Genomic DNA, 23,025 nt, shown 5'->3' with positions numbered 1-23,025 from the left:
TTTGATAAGAATATCAACAAAGTTGTTTAAATTCTGCAATAACTTTAGAAAAGATTACTGATGTAAGCATTTATTATTTTTTGTAAGCTACTTCAATCTCCCTCAGTTAGAGATGATTTTTTAGTGAAGTAACTAATTTGCCAAGTTAAAATCACTTTACAAATGAGGAGGATAATTTTGTTTTTATCATTTAACTATAGGATATTAATCATCTGATGAAACAGAAAGATTTAACAAAATGAGCATGTTCAAATCACTTGGCAAGTATGTGCTAAAGAGAGGAGATAATAACTCTTTTGGGAGATTTTTATTTATTTTTTTTACCTGAAACAAAAGCAGATCACAAAGTGTAATGGTGTTGTTTCTTTTTTAAATCTGTAACACAGTAGCAGATTGTCAAAAAGGGTTAAAGACGTCGACGGCCATGACTTTTTTCAGTTCTCTAGAGTGTGGCAAAATGTATTATTTGGCGTAATCATGACACAGATCTGCATGTGTATGTCTTCAATAATTCATGTTGCAGCTTGTCTCACTGTGGGGACAGATGTCAGTGAAACCAGTGACAGCCGATCATGCTGATCCCACAGTGACACTGAGCCTTGAGTATATGCCCAGTGAGTCTGATTGGAGCTAAGATTATACGGGCCAGCAAGTTTGGGTGTAGCTATTCATTTCATAAAGCTATGAAATGTACATATTTATATGCATGTATGTATAGAATGCCTTACTTCCATACAATTCCCTAAAGATTTGGAAATCTTTCTAATCTGTACTAGTTATATGTGGGAACATTCCTTACATTTGAATGTCATATTTATTAGATGACTTAAAATATACATAGAATATGTTAATGACAAAATCAATGATTTATTGTTAGGTATAAAAATGTATATGTCTCTTACAGGTGATTTACAGAATTACCAGTCTTGATTAATCTTTTATTACTAATTCATGTACAGAACAAATGTTGCATACCCAGAAGATCAAAGAAGCCAGGACACTGAAGTTTTGCTTTCAAAGACTTATCTTTGTTTCTCACAATGATTGGTATTTTCTTTTAACATTAGAATTAAAAAATGATCTTATTCCAGATTCTCTAAGAAAAGCATAAATGTACATCTGTCAGTAAGTGTCTGTGAACATTAGATTATAGCATATAGAAGATTGATTACATTATAGAAACATTACCCCTGCCCAATGTTAGTCTAATCCTTATGCATTAACCCATAACAACTTTCATAGCAAAGGACCAGAATAGGAGAAGGTAGCTGGAGCTGTGCAAGTCTATTCTATTAGAACAGTTGCTCAATATACTCACCTTCCATGTGTGCAGGAAGATATACAGAGCTATTAGTTTCAAAGTCTTTTAAAGGCAAAATGTTGCCTAATATTTTCGGACCCCCCAAATGAACTCCTATTTATCTATTTCTTGAATAACGTTAGAGAAGTGTCAAGTTTTACTTATAACCTACAAAATCCCTGATTAACAACTAGAAAATTCCACGTGTGTAAGTATGTGTGTGGGTATATGTATATGTACATGTGTATATATATTATATTTTAAAATATTCAACAGAACAAAAATTCATATTTATGTTTTCTAGTAATATGTTCTTTTGCCATTTTTGACTTCCCCTTAGACATGCAGCATTTTGTTCGGCTTTTAGAATCACTTTTCTTGGTGATTTTATTGTTTTAGAGAGGCAGTTCCTGGCTTATTCTTAATGACTCTTCTGATCCTCCCCTACCCCCCCTCAAGTCAGTACATTTAGAAAAAGGCACTGATTTTCCATTTTCCCAGGATTAGACTGTTATCAAGATACATGTAAGTCTGGGAATCTCTTCAGTGCTACCATGCATAGTGTTGCCTAACAGTGGGTACCATTTTTCTTTGGAGGTGCATTTACATAAACATTTCTAATCACAGCTCCATAAAGAGACACGGTATAATAATTCATGACTTTTAGGTAATATGTCATATGAATCTTAACATATGGCATTACACTCTACAATGGCAATCTTGGCTTCCAAAGGGACTTGGAAAACATCCAGCGAGATGAGAATAAGCCAAACTTGATAGAAAACCGTATCGATGCTAATCCAGGTTTACACCTTTCATTCAGACTCGGAACTCTCTAGCAGATGGTTCAGTGTTGAAGCACTAATGTTAGCAAAATGTCAAAACTATTTTGCTAGACTCCCCAATTGTTCATACAGAGTATTTTTCAAGGGCTGGATATCAAAGTGGTATTAATAAATGGCAGCACTAAGGTCTCTGATCATAAATGAAGGGTTTTAGTTTCAATTTCCAAGGACAATCTGGCTTTGCTCCCTTGGAAGATAGCCAATCAGCTTTTACAATTTGATTTTACAAATTTAGAAGTTTCTTCCCTGATTCTTTAGCCAACAAGGGCATATTCAAAGAAGACAAAGGAATGCAGAAACACTTGGCAGATAGCATTATTAGTGGCTGCTATATCAATTTAATCATACAAACAAATGTCATGATATAGAGATTCTGAATCAAAATTTTTTATCCTTGGATTCACGGACATAGAGAAAAAATCTAAATGGGCTTCAAAGAGTCCACAAACCATCTGAATTTAGAGGCAAATGTGGGTGCGGGTGTGGGTGTGTATATGTATAATTTTCTATGTGCACACACATATACACTGAATATGCAAAATGAATGAATAAATGAGTGAATGACCCTCAGATGAGGATCAAGCAATGGTTTCAGTTTGTTTTAGAAAGTCAGAATTACATTTATAAAACAAAAATGGGGACACCTGGGTGGTGCAGTCAACTGGGCATCTGACTCTTGGTTTCAGCTGGGATGGAGAGATCAAGCCCGAGGGGCTTTGTGCTCAGCGAGGAGTCTGCTTAAGATTGTCTCTCCCTCTGCCCCTCCCCCCTCAAATAAATAAATAGATCTTAAAAACAAGAATGAATCTATTTGCACCTAGAAGACAACATTTACATATTAATTGATTACTTACTACCTATTAGGTCTACACAGTCTTTAATGTATCTTCTTCTTCTTATATTACAAACATATCTTCTGAAGTAAGAATTAAGAGCTCTGTTTTGGGCGCCTGGGTGGCTCAGTTGGTTAAGCCACTGCCTTCGGCTCAGGTCATGATCCTGGAGTCCCGGGATCGAGTCCCGCATCGGGCTCCCTGCTCAGCAGGGAGTCTGCTTCTCCCTCTGACCCTCTCCCCTCTCGTGCTCTCTATCTCTCATTCTCTCTCTCTCAAATAAATAAATAAAATCTATAAAAAAAAATAAAAATAAAATATTAAAAAAAAAAAAAAGAGCTCTGTTTTGCAGATGTCTCAGAGAGAGACTTATCTGGGCTCTCCCAATGGGTTCTCTAGAATGAGCCTTCCTGACTCCAAATTCCACTCCTTTTCTTTCATATGACATTTATTCCTTTTTTTTTTTTTTACAGGTTTTGATATTTGATTAGTATTATATGTTATAATCATTAGACTTTATGTTGTAACAATTTTTATTATGTTATGTTAGTCACCATACAGTACATCATTAGCTTTTGGTGTAGTGCTCCATGATTCATTGTTTGCATATAACATCCAGTGCTGCATGCAATATGTGCCCTCCTTAATATCCATCACTGGGCTAACACATCTCCCAACTGCCCTCCCCTCTAGAACTCTCAGTTTGTTTCTCAGAGGCCATAGTCTCTCATGGTTCATTTCTCCCTCCGATTTCCCCCCTTCATTTTTCCCTTCCCTCTCCTAATGTCCCCCGTGCTATTCCTTATGTTCCATAAATAAGTGAAACCACATGATAATTGTGACACTACAGATAAAGGGCTGATATCCAAGATCTATAAAGAACTTCTCAAACTCAACACCCAAAAAACAAATAATCAAGTCAAAAAATGGGCAGAAGACATGAACAGACACTTCTCCAATGAAGACATACAAATGGCTAACAAACACATGAAAAAATGTTCATCACCATTAGCCATCAGGGAAATTCAAATCAAAACCACATTGAGATACTACCTTACACCAGTTAGAATGGCAAAAATTGACAAGGCAGGAAACAACAAATGTTGGAGAGGTTGTGGAGAAAGAGGAACCCTCTCACACTGTTCGTGGGAATGCAAGTTGGTACAACCACTCTGGAAAACAGTGTGGAGTTTCCTCAAGATGTTAAAAATAGAGCTCTACCCTATGACCCAGCAATTGCATTACTGGACATTTACCCCAAAGATACAGATGTAGTAAAAAAAAGGGCCACATGCACCCCAATGTTCATAGCAGCAGTGTCCCCAATAGCTAAACTGTGGAAAGAGCCAAGATGCCCTTCAACAGAAGAATGGATAAAGAAGATGTGGTCCATATATACTATGGAATATTATTCAGCCATCAGAAAGGATGAATACCCAACTTTTGCATCAATGTGGATGGAACTGGAGGAGATTATGCTAAGTGAGATAAGTCAAGCAGAGAAAGTCAATTATCACATTTACTCCTTTAATAATGGTTTCCATTTTAGTGTAAACAGACTACTACCCCAATAGCGAAAGACAGAGTTAGCCAAGTCTATGAGCGCATAAGAAGACATAAGTAGAGCTACTTTTAGGTAATATTTCTTCTTTTAAAATTTCTTTACGCAAGTCTAAAGGATATCAATACTATTATTCTCAAGACGTGTGTTTTCCTTTAGCTTCTTGTAGCAGTCACTACAGTATTAAGTCAATCAGCATTAACTGATAAAACAGTGGTAAGACTTTACCACACCAGTTCAAGAGTCCTGACAGCTAGCCTAAGACAAATCTGGCAGACATTCCACCCTGAAAGCCAGTTCGCATCAAGATAGCTATTTTTCCTGTATTTCTGTGAATGTGTTTCTAGGAGTGAAGTCACTGAGAAAGATCCATGTGGAGTCCCTAAAACACTAGGCCAGATCAAACCCAAAAATTAATCAGTACAAATTGATGAGAGAAATTTAAGAGCTGAAAGGAAGTGTCATGTTTAAATTAGGTAAGGCCATTCATTCAGGGCTAATCCCATAGAGAGGACATGTGCTGGGCTCGGGGTTGGGGCCTGGGGGAGGTTAGTCATTTGTATGTCATTGCCTGAAGGACTGTCAAGTTGGACTCCACAACATAGTGCCAACTATATAACTCTTACATAAGTGACTACTTAATAGATTTTCCTCACTTCCAAACCCTAATTTGTTCTTCTTCCTGTGTCTTTTTTGATTAACCATGGTTTTATTTTCATTTTTGTTCATTATCAATTTCATCACTGAAGACTGTCCATATTTCTTTAATGTTGTGACAGGAATTCTTTGCTGAAGCTAAAAAAAAAAAACAAACAAGAATGAAACAAGCTAAGAGAATAACACTGTATTCCATTTTTCCATTTAAAATATGTTACAAAACAGCTTTCAGTTTAAAAATTTTTGACAGTGTATATTCAATTCTTCAACTAACAGATGCATGCACATAAAATTATATGATTGAAATTCGGTGTCAGGGGCTTTAGTCATTTAATTTGGGCAAACTCAAGACATTGGTTCATAATATAGCTATTGAAATATCTCTAATAATGAGAGTGGGATTTCTACAAAATGATGATATGGAAGTGTTTATTGAATTTAAAATGGTAGTTTATGTGAATATTTTAAAAAGAAAATTAATATGATTTATTTCTTAAATCAGAAACGATTTTCTTTGTTTTTTTTTTGTTTGTTTGTAAGAAATCAATTTATGAGGAAATTGAGTGAACAATATATGTCTATTCAGTGAAAGAAGAAACCAAGCCTTGTATAAGGACTTCTGGTCCAGAGTTCTTCATCCTAAAACTTCAACAAGTGATAATGTTTTTACTAATTCACAAATATTAGAACTATTAGCTAATACTTAATGAAAACAATGAGGACACTGAGAACTACTGATAAGGTATGCTTCATGTTCTTATCGAGATTTTGAGAAATATAGAGACTAAAGGACCTTAATAAAAGGCAAGAGATACATGCTTTTAGCAAAGACAATCCAGTAAGGAAAAGAGTTTTCAATTGTGAAGTCTAGCTTGAAAGTGGTCCAATGCAGTCTTACTCAAAGTGCCAGTCAGAGAATATAAATCAACTTTATCAGAAGCACAGTTTTTAACTCAGCTACATTTTTTTTTTCACTACAAGACATTCTCAATAAAGGAAGCAATGTGATGATTTCCATGCAGAGGCCAGCTCCCTAGTTCATGATGGACTAGACTGTTTAGATACTGTCACCAGTTGCCTAACCACACTTTACATAGCGTTTGTCCAAGAAAAGATGATTTCAATGCATTGTCACTGTTAAATATTTGTTTCTAGTCAAGATTTTAAAATCACGTGTGAATAAAGTAGGGCTTTAAAATAGGAAAGTGATTTTTCTCAAACCAATTCTATTTTTACATACATAAGTAACTACAGGAGAGTTTTAGAAAAATATACTACTGTTATGAGAAAACTGTAGGAAAATAAAATTTAGGAAATGAACAACAAAAGATCAGAAGTTTACATGTACTGTTTTCAGTAATCTTCCCATAACTGATAGGCACAGGGTAGGGGTAATATTTATTTTCTCTTTTATTGTAGATTGAACCATTTTATTTGTATGTTTGTTTAATTAATTAATTAATTAATTTATTTATTTTAAAGATTTTATTTGACAGAGAGAGAGCACAAGCAGGGGGAGCAGCAGGCAGAGGGAGAAGCAGGTTCTCCACTGAGCAGGGAGCCTGATGAGGGCTCTATCTCAGGACCCCAGGATCATGAACCGGAGCTGAAGGCAGACGCTTAACCGAGTGAGCCACCCAGGTGCCCCTGTAGATTGAACCATTTTATACCTGGGGTTACAGGTCAAGGAGTGTTGGCCATTTTCCACTTAGGAATGAGGAACTTTATCTTGTGAGCATCTGCTTATATTAGCTTAGGCTTTCTTAATGACATCTGTCTTACTCAGTTTGGGATGCTGTAACAGAATACCATGAAATGAATGGCTCAAATAAGAAACACTTATCTCTCACAGTTCTGGGGTCTGAGAAGTCCAAGATCAAGATCCTGGCAAGTTCAGCATCTCATGAGAGTCATTTTTCTGGTTTCCAGGCAGCTTCCTTCTTCTCTCTGTGTCCTCAGAGAGGGAGGGCCTCTGGTCTCTTCTTAGAAGAACACTAATCCCATCCTGAGGAATCCACCCTCAAGACCTCATCTAAACTTAATTAGCTCCCCAAGGCCCCACCTCCAAATACCATCACATTAGGGTGTTAACATATAAATTTTGTGGGGAAACAGCCCATAACAATAAAGTGAATGTCATTTAAATATATTGCTCTCCAGATAAGACCAAAAATGTGTTTAAAATATTTTTGAAATAGAGATAGGTTAGGGTAACTCTAGAATGGAAATGCAATCTTCCTACAGGGAAACACAGACTATCCATTGTTCTGATAACTTAGTAGGATAATTGAGAGTGTGCCACAGAAACCAAACACTTCTCACATTCTCTTATCCTTTTGATTGACAGAAAAAAAACAGGTACATCATTTATATAATAACTGAGATCATTCCAAAAGATAGCAATTTGTGAAGTTCAGATCACTTCAATTTAGAACAGCAACTAGGCGCCCAGAATCAGATGCCCTCGGTCCATGGCTCATCATGAGAGCTCCAACACTGATTGGGTAACCTTAGGCAAGTTACTTGGGCTTTCTCTGTCCAGTTTACCAATTTATAAAGCAGAGATAATCACAGGATTTATCTCTAGAGTCAGGATTATATGAGATAACCAAGTAAAGAGCTTAGCACAGCAACAGTGGTAAGCACTCAAGAGACACTACTATTGCTATTTAGATATGGTGATTTCACATAACCCAGGAGGCCTGGTTTTACAAATGTGTCAAGATTACCTTAGATTCCAGTGTCCTAAGTGGTAGCAGGCATTATTATTTTTAAGGATGTATTGCGCTTAAGGAAATATGTTTTCCCTACAGACCCAACATGACCACTAACAAATTCCAGAAGTATAATATTTTTAAAGAAAAAAAAATATTCTACCCTTAGCTTCTGGACCTTTTGTTCAAGATAAGGCTCTATCAGAAACAATCGCTGTGTTATAAGACATTTTATTCTAGGAAAGGTGGTTTTGAATATTCAGTAGGGCTCCAGGCTAGTGATTTTGTGGTTAGGTTTCTTGTCTTCCAGGAAGCCCTTGACAAAGGTCACAAACAATTTGCTCGCTCTTCTTATTAAAATAAAGATGGAAAGCATTGATGATAACTCTGCCCAGCAGCTAACTTCATCATCTGTAGCGGTTTCAACATATGCTTGTAAGATAATGAAAAATATAGCATTAAATACGCTGGCAGATTGAATCTTGTTTCAGAGTAAATATAGTAAGTCATTTTTTTCCCTCTTCATTTCCTCAGAACCTGTTTAGCATTAGACTGTTAATATCATCACTGATACATGACAAAACCATTGCATAATATACTGCGTTTCAGACCAACCCCCACATAAAAGAGAGCAAGGAAAAACCATGAACATTAATCGGGCATTCAAAATAATGAAGTGCTTCAAGCCAACCCTCTTCTAAAGCCTTCTACTCCTAGTATTGCAGGAACAAATAGTTTTATAAATCTGACATGCTTTTCTGGTCCCATTTTAATATTATGAAAATGTCATTTTTCTGAGCTACAGTCAATATTAGAAGTTTTTAAAGATATATTTTATAGCCAATAGTAAAAATATTCTGTGCAATCTTTATGATGTGATCTTTTTTAAGAAGCAAGTTTAGAATCTAAAAAACAAGTTTGTCAATATTGGGAAGGAAGGAAGGATTATTTACACTTTAATCTTCAAAAACTAGGAAAATACACATAATAACTTTCAGCAACCAACATTTTGTCATGGTACATGGTCACCAGGGGAAATTATAGTTATGTGAAGACTATATATATTTTTTTATCTAATACTAATTTTAAATTATCAATAATAAAAAACATGTAACTATTAATTTCAGAGAAACATCAAATAAGTTAACAGTGATTGAATTTGTGATTGTATTAAGGAGCATATCTCAGGAAAGTTTTCTGCACACACACCCACAATTCCAAAAAAAAATTTCATATTAAATTAAAATACGACCTGGAGCACCTGGATGGCTCAGTTGGTTAAGCCTCCGACTCTTGATTTTGGCTCAGGTCATGATCTCAGGCTAGTGGGATTGAGACCCACATCAGGCTCCATGCTTAGCAAGGAGTCTGCTTGGGATTATCTCTTTTTCTCTTCCTCTGCCCCTCCCCCCCCACGTGTGTGCACGTGCATGCGCACACTCGTGCTTTCTCCCTCTCTCTCAAATAAATAAATAAAATCTTCAAAAAATAAAAAACGATTTAAGAATGAAAGTATTTACTCATTTTATTAAGATAAAAACTGAACTAGAAGTTGACATTTTACTGATTTTTATCCTGTGGTTGCTACCCCTAGTAAAATCTGGATCTTTCCTGCTTTTATGTCACAAGTACATTTCTATCGCCTGTCCCCAGTCCCTTGCTCCTAGATGATGAACATGCTGCCTCTGTTCAGTTGTTTCCATTACACCAGAGGTCAGTCTAAGTTGCTCATTCTGAGTTGTCCCATCTATGCTGTTGCCACTATATTCACCTTTCAAAAGTAACGTTAGGACAAATATCTTCCCTCTATTGGCTCTGGTTTACCGAAGCAATAAATGGCTCAGCTGTAGCCATTGCTTCACGATCTAATTAAAACAAGAAATTGCAGATGCTGTGGATTTTTTTTTTTTTTATGCCTAATGATACAAGCAACTGCATGGAGCACATATGTTCATTTTCTATTCTCTGACAAAGGCTACAGAGAACCTGAACTTGCAACAAGCATGGGATGTGGTATATTCTTAAGTGTTATTCAAGGTCAAATGTTCTTAGAAGTAAAAACAGCAACAATTAACCAAGTGATTTCATGTATTATAGTCTAAGATTTAATGTCCTATTTTATTTAAAGCCTGAAATCTATCAGAATATATCTAGCCCAAATCCACTTTGAATTATGCCTACATAGTCTTTCTTAAGGGAGTATTTTCCATGTGTTTATTTTAGATAGATTTCCATTTTCTTTTAATTGTATACTTTTGTTACCAACTGAAGTATATATATAATATATAGGAAAGCTATAAAGCAGAATAACAAAGAAAACACCTATGAACCCACCACCCAATTTAATAATGTTAACATGACAAATATCATTGACATGTCTATTTTTTTTAATTTTTTTTAAAGATTTTATTTATTTGAGAGATAGAATGAGATAGAGAGAGAGCATGAGGGGGGGAGGGTCAGAGGGAGAAGCAGATTCCCTGCTGAGCAGGGAGCCCGATGTGGGACTCGATCCCAGGACTCCAGGATCATGACCTGAGCCAAAGGCAGTCGCCTAACCAACTGAGCCACCCAGGTGCCCGACATGTCTATTTTTTTAAGTTTTACCATATTCAGTTCAAAATACTATCTAATTGCCTTTGTGATTTCTTCTTTGACCCTTCAGGATATTTAAAAATAAACTGCATAGTCTCCAAATACTTGGGTATTTTCTATTATCTTCTGTTACTCATTTCTAATTTAATTCCATTATGGTCAGAACACATACATTGTATGATTTAAATCCTTTTAAATTTATTGACTTGTTTTATGGCCCAGAATATGTTCTATATTGGTAACTTTGTCATGTGCACTGTAGCTTCTGCTGTTCTATAAATTCAATTAGGTCAAATTAGTTGATAGCATTGTTTAAGTGTTCTGTATACTTACTGATCTGCTGTCTGCTTGTTATTGAGTTATTGAGAGCAAAATATTGAAATTTCTGGCAATAATTTAAGATTTGTCTATTTCATTTCTATCAGTTTTTACTTCATGTATTTTGAAGCTCTCTTACTAAGTCAAAAATCCTTCAAATTGTTCTGTCCTGTTGAATCTTTTATCATTATGAAATAACCATCTTTATCATTGACAGCAAGTTTTGACATCTGGTAGATCACGTCCCCACATATTTTTCTTTTTCTTCAGTGGTATCTTGGTTATTATAAGCCCTTTGCTCTTTCATATACATTTTTTTCATATACATTTAAAAATCATCTTGTAAAGTTTCCCAAAGTCCCTAGTGAGGTTTCATTAGAATTTTTTTGAAATTTCACATCAATTTGTGAAGGCAGGGACAAGAACCTGATAAAGGATATCTGCTCAGAACATATAGTAAGCTCTATATTCAATAGCTAAACATTAAAAACTTCACCCCTGAAGTCAGAAAGTGGTTAAAGATAATGTTTATTACTACTTCTACTCAATATTATACTGAAGGACCTAGCCAGCTTAATGAGACTTAAAAAGGCAATATCAAATATGAGTAGAAAAGGGGGAAAAGTTGTCATTATTAATTAAATGATGCATTTGTCCACATAGAAAATCCAAAAAGAAAAAAAAAAAGAAAAAACCCTACAAATAAATTACTAAAAATAATAAGATAATTTAGTGAGTTTACCGAACGTTAAGATTAATATACAAAAGTTTTCAGAAATATTTAGTAAACTTAAAACTTACAATACCAATAAAAAGTAAAAAATCTAGGAATAAGTCTAATAAACAATGAATAAAACTTCAATGAAGAATTTATAGAAATTGGGGCGCCTGGGTGGCTCAGGTCATGATCCTGGAATCCCAGGATCGAGTCCCGCATCAGGCTCCCTGCTCAGCGGGAGGCCTGCTTCTCCCTCTCCCACTCCCCCTGCTTGTGTTCTCTCTCTCACTGTCTTTCTCTGTCAAATAAATAAATAAACAAAATCTTTAAAATAAAAGAAATTATAAAAAATTAATTGAAATACAAATTCTAGTTATGGTGAGGATGTATACAAGAGAAATTCTTTTATCTTAATGGTGGCTATGAATGGTACAAACATTTGAAAAAATTCAGCCAAACTTAGTACTGAGTTGGAAAACATAAAAAGAATTCCTGAAATTGCAAAAAAAAAAAAAAGACATATCCAAAAATATTTATTTATAGAAATGTTAATGTGGTAAGCAGAATTCTAAAATGGGCCCTAAGATTTCCACCCTCTAGTATATATACCCTGTAAAATGCCCTCACCTTGAGTGTGAGCAGGACTTGTGAACCTGATGAGATATCGCCTCCATGATTATTTTAGATTCTGTGGCAGAAAAGATTTTGTGGAATTAAGATCTATGATTAGTTGACTTGGAGTTAATCAAAAGAAATACCACTCTTGGTGGGCCTGACCCAATCAGGGGACCATGAAAAGAAGAAGACATTCAAAGCTAAACATATTTCTTTTGCTGGCTTTGAATAAGCAAACTGCCATGTTGCTGAATAGGTCATATGCCAGGGAAAGGTCAGTGGCCCCTGAAACTGAGAAAGTCTGCAGTTGGCATGCAAGAAGAAAGTAGAGACCTCAGTCTAACACTACAAAAAAACTAAATTCCACCAACGGCTTGGAAGAAGACCCTGAGCCTCCGAAGAGACTCCAACCAACATCTTTATTTTGGCCTTAGGAGATCCTCAGTAAAGAAAACCAGCTGAGCCATGCTGTGCCCAGACTCCTGACCCACAAAACTATAAAATAACTAATTTGTGATGTTTTAAACCTCTAAGTTTGTGGAGTTGTTATGCAGCAATAGAAAAACAACAATTTTAATGGCAAAACAAAAAACAGAAAACAAAAAACAAAAACAAAATGAAGCCAAGAATAACCCACCTGTCTACGAGTGGCAAATGAATTAATGAATTACTTCATTATAGTCATAAAATGGGCTAAACCCTGATAAAATTCTTACATAAACTACACCAGCATGAATGGATCTCAAAAACCTATTGAGCAAAACCATGCAAATCATAAAAGTATACACACTATGACTCAATTTATATAATTATTAAAACAGGAAAAATTAAAAATGATACAGCATTTAGAGACACGTATCAAAGAGAAATAGTTAATATACAATGTCAAGACTGAGATTACCTTTGGTGGTGGAAGATATTTGAGAGGGTTATTAAAGTGGCTTCAAAGATATTGTCACTAGCCTCCTTCTGAGGCTCAGTGGTGAGTGTGTAGGGGTTTATTATTTTTAAAATTCTGCATATATGTTATAAATAGTCTTTGATATGTAGAGGATTTACCATTAAGAGTACATAATCCTGTTACCAAAAAAAAGTCCCCAAACTCTAGAAAGTTAATTTCTTGTCTTCTTAGATTAGAAATCGAGTAATAAGTTCATTAAGTGGAAAAAAATTACGTGTGGCTCTCCAAGTGCATTGAAATATGGTAATAGTAGTAGCAGCCCTGGTAGTAGTCATCCCTTCACCCTAATTATTGATGGCAGTTGAGGCAGATTAGCAAAGTGAGCCAGGAGACTGGTGACCCAGGTGTCATCTTTCTTCTTCTGTGTTGTATGCTTTGCATGTTCAATGTGTGCTGTGTTGGGAAAGTGAAGCCAAGAGAAAACCCAAGCACTAATAACGGGGAGAGAGAAAAAGAGAAAGAGAAAGGCACAAAGGCTGAAAACAGGGAGCGAAAAATTTTAAAATATGCTTCACATTTTTTGGATTAATTAGAGTGTGAATCATAAACCAGTGTTTAACTGGCAACATGACTGTGGATGAATTATTTATTCAGTTGAAACACACAACCTATGTTCACAATATTGGACTGTTCTGCTTATACATTTTCAATGGTGAATGAGGGGAATTATCTTAGGAAGGGCCCTGAGAAACCCCATGACACCTGAGCTCGTGAATCTTCCTGATGAAATCTTGAAAGGCCAGCCAGTTTTCTGCTTTTATTTTTTTAAAGATTTTATTTCTTTATTTGAGAGAGAGAGCGTGAGCGAGAGAGAGAGAGAGTGAGGGAGAGAGCAAGAGTGGGGGGAGGGATAGAGGCAGAGGGAGAAGCAGACTCCCCGCGGAGCAGGGAGCCCGATGTGGGGCTCGATCCCAGAACCCAGGATCATGACCTGAGCCGAAGGCAGACGCTTAACGGACTGAGCCACCCAGGCGCCCCTAGTTCTCCGTTTTTACACTAAGTTTCCAAATCGAATTCTACTTCCTTAATAGCAGTTACCACTGTGGGTAAGTACGTTATCTGACCTATACGTGTGTCAGGAACACCTTGCAATAAATAAGACTTTGTTTAGATGTACCGAATGTTTCTTGAACTCTCATCACTTATAACAAAGGGATGCTAATTCAGATTTCACAAAGCTTAATTCTCACAACCAGCTAGCAAGGATCACCGTGTATCTCTAAATCACTGGGCACTTTTAACACATTCTACTTTGCATACAAATTCTAGCCTGGAACAGTAGGAATGGGAATAAACGGGGTGCTGCTGTACATACATGTTATTGCTGTGGCTTACAAAAGAGTGAATGGCTGATTTACCATTAAAAATAATCACTAAAAATAAGGAAAAGAGAATCCACCAATTTTCCCCTTTTAGCACAAAAAAGTTTTAATAATCATTTGCTGTTAGGTTAGAGGAAATGATTTTCCTTCAGTGAATTACAACTTAATATTTAAGTATGATGACACCTCATCATCCCTGTCCTCTTTGACTCCCAGGAGCCCACTCCAGCAACAAGAAAATCCATCCGTGCTAGACTAACAGTCACAGAGTTTTAGAACCAGAGAAGATTCAAGATCTGTCGTTCAACTGAACAATAACACTGTATTTGACATGTTAGTTAAACAAAATGTCTTCTTGAAAGAAACACTAGAAAAATAAAACTGAATTTTTCCCATAGACCATCACCGAGAAAGTTTATTAGCTCCCTGAGTTTGAGAAAGAATTCACTTTAAACAGCTGGATTTTGGCATACGTTCCCAGAATAATAATAATTAAGTCAACTATTTTCAAGGGGGACAGGACCTTGCAGCATGGAGATTATAAAGGAACAACATTTACAAATGTTGGCAGCCAGTTGTACACCAGGAAACCAAAAGCAATTTATGTGGGAGTTTGGCATCCTAAATTCTCTCTAAAATCTATGACTAATTTCTCAAGCGGTTTCATTTCTCGTACTTAATCACTCTACTTCCTACTTCAAAATATAGATGAGAGCATTTGGTTGCATCCAATGCTCCAGAGGGATCACGGAATAAAAGGCTGGTTGTATAATTAGCAATGGAAAAACTTATAAGATTTAATGGAAAAATGTGAGATAAATTTGTTTTCTCTTCTTGTATCCTTTCAAAAGGATACTATTTCAAAAGACTATTATTCTCTTGCCTTTTTGTCACTCTAGGACTACTTTTACTTTTTTATTTTTTTAAAGATTTTATTTATTTATTTACTTGAGAGAGAGAACGAGTAGTGGGGGGAAGGAGAGTGACAAGCAGAATCCCCACTGAGCAGGGAGCCCAACTCGGGGAAGGATCCCAGGACCCCAAGATCATGACCTGAGGCAAAGTCAGACACTTAACTGACTGAGCCACCTAAGCACCCCAGGACTACTTTTCTTAATCTAATTATTTTGGAGCCCATTCATAATTTCTGCTATTCTGCACCTGCTGTATTGCCTTTGCCCCCAGTTTTTCTTCTCATCAACTATACGTTACCAGTCAGCCCCTTCAGGGTTTCAGGTTAACTTCTTCCATAGGAAAAATACATTTGATAATAATAATAATCCTTGCATGAAGCTCTAATATACATTATCCCACTTCATTCTCAAAACAAAGTAGCAGGGTTGATATATAGATTTTCATCCTGTAGAGGAGAAAAGAGAAAGCTCAGAAAAGTGAAGTGGCCTGCCCAACATCCCAGCTAAATAAATGATTGAACAGGAACAGAAGTGAAGTTTCTTCTCACAATGCCCAGCAGGATTTCTTAAAGCCACCTCTTCTCTTTAGACGCATCAGCTTGTCCCTGCTCATCGCTCCTTCTCTCTTCAACCTCTTCACTCCCACATCTATTTCCATGCAATAATGTTTATGAGCTTGCCTCCAAACTGCTGTGGACACAATACTAATTACAAGGGACTTCTGGCAATCTCCACAGGCCTTGTCTCAGTGGCACCGAGTACCAACTAAGACACTCATGTGGAAAGAGTATGGAAGCTGATGAAACAGGTTTCTGGTGCCTTTGCTAGCAGTGAGTCTGTAAATTTAAAGAGGTTCTCCCCTCCTTTCTGAAAACAGTGAATCCATGACTGTCTCTAAATATTTTGCCTTATTATCATTCCTCAGTGGCTGGAGTATTTAGGTTCTATATGCCAGTCTGGGAAAATCATATACAATTTAAATTTACATTAAAAACATAGTCAATTCCTATCATTCCTCTCAGTCAGAGAACAGCCAGGAAATGACTATAGGTAAGTTAAATTGAGGAAATTTAATACATATGTAATGAGTGATGGAATTGCTGAGAAGCCAGTGGGGGATGGTGAAGCAATCTCAAGAAGCTACTACCACTTCTGGCACTTGAAGGACAGAGGGGAAAAATCTTATTATCAGAGACTGGACACCATGACTGGTGGGGAACACTAGAACTCAGCAAAGGCTGTCTAGTGAGGAAAATAAAAAAACACAGAGGACACCAGCCATGGCAGGAAGGTGCCCCCCCCCAACTTAATAAGCTAGTAGAGGAGAAATATCCCGGCTTCTCTCAACTTTCTTCTCTCCCGTCTCCACTTCGACCCCAGGCCTTGCATATACTAAATTTATCTCAAAGCCACTTGGCAAGTTAAGTCTGAAAAACATTTTGTGGGTGAAGCATCAGAAATGAATATTAGTAGACGATGACCAACCCACTTCCCAAGGCATAAGAGAGAAATTTAGAGCTGCAAACTGATTGCTAAATTATGTTCAATTTACTTTTCTTTTATACAATAAAAATCATCTGCAAATCTCTGATTTGCAGAATAGACACTGTAGCCTAGACATTGTAGCATTTGGTACATAATGCAGTTGGTTAGTGAAAATCAGGCACAGTGTAGGAAGTGATGTAGCATAAGTACCATTATATTTTCACATTATACACTTTAAGCAACAATAATGGATATCATTACACAAAAATATGTACTATAATCATACAATTTATTTGGACTGTATAAAGAAAGGATTTACTTAGCCTGTCAATATATTCATACCTCCAATTACATATTCATTATATAAGCACTCACTCAAGACCTACTATGTGGTGTACAATTTGCTAGTCCCTAGAAAAGCAAGTCTTTTTAATCAGACTGGGTCATGTCCTCAAAAAACAGAGGATAGGAATTAAGAATAAAGTAAATAATATACATACTACATAAAGAGATACATAGAGAGGAGCACACAAATAAGGAAATAATTCATTTGTCCAGGGGAAAAGGAGTCAAAAAAGACTGCACAGAAGAGAGGATCTTTGAACCTAATCTGAAAATATAGGAAAAATCAAAGCAGATGCTATGTCTCTCTGAAGCCTTCCCATACACAAAATAATCTTACAATGATCGCTTATATACCAGTTATAATGCTGAATCATCTGCTTACTTCAAGAAAATGCATGAAAATAACCCCTCACATTTCTACCCACTTGGAAGTGCAAGAAACCTAGCAGAGATATTCACAATTTTAAAGGTCTTTAAGCAGTATATGCTACAGCATTGACTCCTTTTTCTGTCATTCCAAACCCTGTCCCCTTGCTATCCTGCTTCCTACATACTACCGAATATTTTACGACAGTGGATCTTTGTTGTAACTTGTTTTCTTTCCCAGTACAACCCAAGAGTCATACAGATCTGCAATTCACATTGACCCCAATTCCTTGAGGCTGTAATGAAAGATTTTTTTTGTTCTCCACATTTGCAAAGGGATTCAGATAACATTTCGTATACTGGAAACTCTACACAGGACATTGATGAACTGGTTAGCCACTTGCTTACTGGAGGATGTGATACCTAAATCTTACTGCTTGTGTAGACCTTCTGTGTTACAAAGACTCTAAAACTATATGGTGATGCCTATCTCAGATCGATTACTTGGGACACTGCATACCTATACTGCCAGGAGCGAGGTCATCTTCTGGGGTAAAAACCAGTTTCAAATTCCACAAATGCTTGCCCTCTTGGGTACAGCCAGCTGTTGCACACAGAGCACATCACATAGCATAGCTTCTAACCCAAAGCTTCTATTGCATCCAGTTTAAACTAACCTTCCAGATCCATGACCTTCGTCACAAGAAGCCAAAGAGGCTTTGTTCTCCTTTAACAACAACAAAAACCTTGTAGAGAATCTCAGCCTGAAATCTTCTTGGTAATCATAAGCCCATATGTTTTTATGCCACGAGGAAAAAGAGACCGGTTTAGGTGTGACCACAGATTCATGAAGACAAAGAATGGCCCATTGCTTACTGTGAGTCAGTTCTGCCCTGACCCGGTTCTTGTCTGCAGCTGCTGTTCTCAAAGGAGAGGCTTCCTCTCCTTTGGTCTAAAGCACCTCTCTGACTCGAGCTATTCCCCACATAGTCACAGAATTCCTAAAGACACAATCACATTCTAATGCCAGCCTAAAAAATATATTTTATTTTTCTTCGCCACCAGAGAAGGCTGGGCTTATATTCAACCCAGCCTCTTTGCTTCTGCTTCAAGGCAAGGGGAGTTTCATGACTGTCTTACGGCCACTGCCCATTGCCCACAGACTCAATGCTAACTTCAAAAATGTTTTTTTCAAAATTGTTAATCTCATATCTTATGTAGATATACACTGTCACTAGCCGGGAGAAAGGTGGGTTTGGAATATGTAGTAACATGAGAAAGTAGAACATTTTTCTTTGCTATTGATTCTTGCTCACCTCTATGACTGAATCTATAATCTTTGGTGTTGTTTATGATCGTGGACAGTGGAAGAAACAATGGGACTTTATCACCTCAGTGAGTATAAAAAATACGTATTTGTTCATTCACTGATGATCTATTATATTTCATACAATTCCTTTATAATATAGCTGTTATAAACTGTGTTGCTCTCTAAACAACTCAGGCAGGGAAATGCTTTGTTCAAACTGCAACCAAAGTAACAGCCATTTCCCCTTTCTGTGTCCACCTAGTTGCCTCTGAAGACTCTTTTTGTTATTGCCTTACTCTAAGATTAGGCCTCAGATTCGGGATTAAACAGAATCAATCAAACACACAAGACCTACTCATTAATAAGGTGCCTCTTCTTCCCAAAGGTATGAGTTCAAGGGTCTTCTTCATTTTGCTTTCCTGGCCCATGGAATGAGGAGAATAAACAAAAGAGATGACAGTACCAATGATAGATAAATAATTTATGTGTGAGTTTAATTCTGTGTGAGTTGGTCTATTTTGTCACACTTACCCCACTTGTCAAGCTTATATTTTAGGAAGTCCAGTAAAGACACAATGTTCCTACAGAAGAACACAATGTACTCACATTTTGGTAGTTCATGCCCTTCTCAGAAGAACCTATTATGAAACAATCAACCAACTGACTCTTCTGGATTGTTTTTAGAGCTATATCATCTCAAAGCACATATCCCTGTCCACAGAATGAGGGATAACATAAAACAAAAATTTCTGGATGGGAATAATACTGGGAAATAATGTATAGAGTTGATCAAAACATCAAGAAACTAAAATCTTATCTTAAATCTTAAAAACTTTTTAGTAAAAACAGAGCTAACTGCTAAATTACAACCAAAAGTAGTTGCTACTCAAGCTATGTTTCACAAATCACATGGCTCTAGGAAAGACCTGTATACCTTCACTGGAAGAAATGCCACATACATACTGCAGATGAGTTAAATATAAGTAGGACCTGGCTAATGACATAAGAAAAGAGACTACCTAATTACAACGGAATAAACTTTGGTGTTTGAGTCCCCAAGTAATGATATGATAGAAAATTAGAAAGGAAAGTTGTACAAAATATATAGATAATTCTAGGGCTTATAACCAGCTTATGTACAAGTGGTGCTAATAAAATGTGACTCGCTTACCCTATCAAAGAAATACCCCAAATCTTGCTTTATCAGGATGGCATAAAAATTTCTTAATTATCTAGAAATGCAATTTAGGATTTATTGAAACCAGTAACCGAAAGGTTAATGGGACTAACCTCAGTGGCAGACTGCTAAACCAGATGCAACTTTTACTCAGACCTTTTCATTTGCTTTTAAATTTTCCAGATTCTCCTCCTCTTGCTCCTCCAGAGAGCCAGATTTGACGTTTGCTCTCCCATCTCCTTATTTGTCTGCCTCTCAAATAAACCCTTTCCCTGGTACACAGCTCAATGTTGCAATGATTATCTTTGTTGTGCATCTAGCAGATGGACTTGGGTTCAGTTACATTGTGACAAAGGCAACAATGCAATCCAGTGGAGGAAGTATGATTTTTTTTTCCAAAAATGGTGCTAGATGAACAGAATATCCATACAGCAAAAAATAGCTGAATCTCTACCTCACAAATTACACAAAAATAAATTCCAGTGGACTGCATATCTAAATATAAAATGTAAAAACAGTAAGGCTTTCAGAAGAAAACATAGAAAAACATCTCTGTGGCCTTAGAGTAGGCAGAGATTTCTTAAACAGGACACAAAAAGCACTAACCATAAAATCTAAAAACTGGACAAAATGGACTATATTAAAAGTCCTGCTTGGTATCAAAAATCACAATTAAGAGAGTGAAAAATCAACAAATAGAGTAGGATGCTATTCACCATAATGTATCTGACAAAGGATTCTTATCCAGAATATATATTTTTAAAAACCATTAAACATAATAGCAAGTGTTGGTGAAGATATGGGGATGCAAACTGGGGCAGCCACTGTGGAAAACAGCATGGAGTTTCCTCAAAAAATTAAAAACAGAACTACCCTATGATCCAGTAATTGAACTACTGGGTATTTACCCCCGAAATATAAAAACATTAATTCAAAGGTATACATGCACCCCTACGTTTGTTTTTGTTTTTATTTTTTTTTAATTTTTTTTTTTAAAAAGACACATTTCTTCAGCGTCATGATCAGACTATTACATTTAGCAATCAACAGCATGGGTGCAAAAAAAAAAAAATCTACATTAAAACCCTTTGTTGGAATGCTTTACACTTTTCACAGAACAGAAACTAAAATAACCTGTTATACAATTAGTCACAAATACAGTCCTCGAGTTTTTTGCCCATACACATGAGTATTGTCTAAAACATGTCTTCTTTGTAGCAGCTAGGCCCTGCCACCATGGTGCTTCGCTGAGTTCACAAATCTGTTGTAACCTGTAGCTTCCCTGTCACTTCTCTGGCTCTCCTCTCCTGCTAAGCTTTGTTTCCTGGCAGTAATTAAAACCTTCTGCCACTGCCATAGCTACTGCTGCTGCTGGAACCACCATAGCCACCTCGGTTTCGTGGTTTGGCAAAGTATTGGTCTCCACCACCATAGGGGCCAGAGCTTCTGCCTCCAAAATTTCCTCCTTTCATGGGTCCAAAATTTGAGGATTGATTGTTGTAATTGCCAAAATCATTATAGCTTCCGCCACCTCCAAAGTTGCTTCCATCATTACCAAATCCGTTATAGCCATCCTCACTGCCACCATATCCACCACCACCTCGACTGCCACCAAAGCCACCTCGACCACTGAAGTTCCCTCCACGACCAAAGTTGTCATTCCCACCAAAACCACCTCCACGACCACCACCAAAGTTTCCAGAACCACTTCGACCTCTTTGGCTGGATGAAGCACTAGCCATCTCTTGCTTAGATAGGGCTTTCCTTACTTCACAGTTGTGGCCATTCACAGTATGGTATTTTTGAATGACAATCTTGTCTACAGAGTCATGGTCATCAAATGTTACAAAAGCAAAACCTCTCTTTTTGCCACTGCCTCGGTCAGTCATGATCTCGATCACTTCAATTTTCCCATACTGTTCAAAATAATCTCTTGGGTGATGTTCTTCAGTGTCTTCTTTAATGCCACCAACAAAAATCTTTTTCACAGTTAAGTGGGCACCAGGGCTTTGAGAATCTTCTCTTGAGACAGCCCTCTTTGGTTCCACAACTCTTCCATCCACCTTGTGTGGCCTTGCGTTCATGGCTGCACCCACCTCCTCCACGGTGGCATACGTGACAAACCCAAAGCCTCTGGAGCGCTTGGTGTTTGGATCTCTCATTACCACACAGTCCGTAAGCGTTCCCCATTGCTCAAAATGGCTCCTCAGACTCTCATCGGTTGTTTCAAAGCTCAAACCTCCGATGAAGAGCTTCCGCAGCTGTTCAGGCTCTTTGGGAGACTCTGACTTAGACATGACGGCGGTGGGAGGGGAGACTTTAACGATGCTTACTCTGCGGCGTCCACGGGCAGAAAGTGTTTTTGTTTTTAAAGAGTTATTTATTTGAGAGAGAGAGCACATGTGGGAGGGGCAGAAGGAGAGAGAATCTCGAGCAGACTCCGTGCTGAGCACAGAGCCTGACGCAGGGTTTGATTTGAGGATCGAATGAGATCACCCTGAGCCAAAATCAAGAGTTGGATGCTTAACCAACTGCATCACCCAGGCACCCCACATCCCTTTGTTTATAGCAGCATTATTTACAATAGCCAAATTATGGTAGCAGCCCAAGTGTCCATTGACAGATTAGATAAAGAAGATGTGGTATATATACACAATGGAATATTATTCAGACATAAAAAAAGAATGAAATCTGGCAACAACATGGATGGAGATAGAGAGTGTAATAGTAAGTGAAATAAGTCAGTCAGAGAAAGATAAACATCATATGATTTTCATTCATATGTGATATTTAAGAAACAAAACAAATGAGAAAAAGAAATAGAGGCAAACCAAGGAACAGACTCAACTATAGAGAACAAACTGATGGTTAGCAGAGAGGGGGTCAGTGGGGGGATGGGTTAAATAGGTGTTGAGGATTAAGGAGGGCACTTGTGATGAGCACAGGGTGTTGTATGGAATTGTTAAATCACTATACTGTACACCTGAGAC

At 37.0% G+C, this 23,025-nt stretch overlaps 1 long non-coding RNA gene across 2 annotated transcripts in view; it reads right to left on the bottom strand.

Annotated features, from left to right (window-relative positions):
• Positions 1-3,322: 3,322 nt before the first annotated feature.
• Positions 3,323-23,025, bottom strand: part of LOC141372476 (uncharacterized) — a 178,990-nt gene continuing 159,287 nt past the window's right edge. For both annotated transcript variants that reach the window (XR_012377738.1, XR_012377737.1), the window contains exons 3-4: positions 15,652-15,799; positions 3,323-5,334 (exon numbers count right to left, since the gene is read on the bottom strand). This is a non-coding gene — a long non-coding RNA (uncharacterized lncRNA). The remainder of the gene's footprint in view (positions 5,335-15,651; positions 15,800-23,025) is intronic.

The sequence above is a fragment of the Callorhinus ursinus genome, unplaced genomic scaffold, assembly GCF_003265705.2.
Source record: "Callorhinus ursinus isolate GAN/ISIS: 27379988/994484 unplaced genomic scaffold, GSC_fseal_2.0 scaffold4, whole genome shotgun sequence".
NCBI classification, from domain to species: Eukaryota; Metazoa; Chordata; class Mammalia; order Carnivora; family Otariidae; genus Callorhinus; species Callorhinus ursinus.
This window is presented reverse-complemented; position numbering and strand designations above follow the sequence as displayed.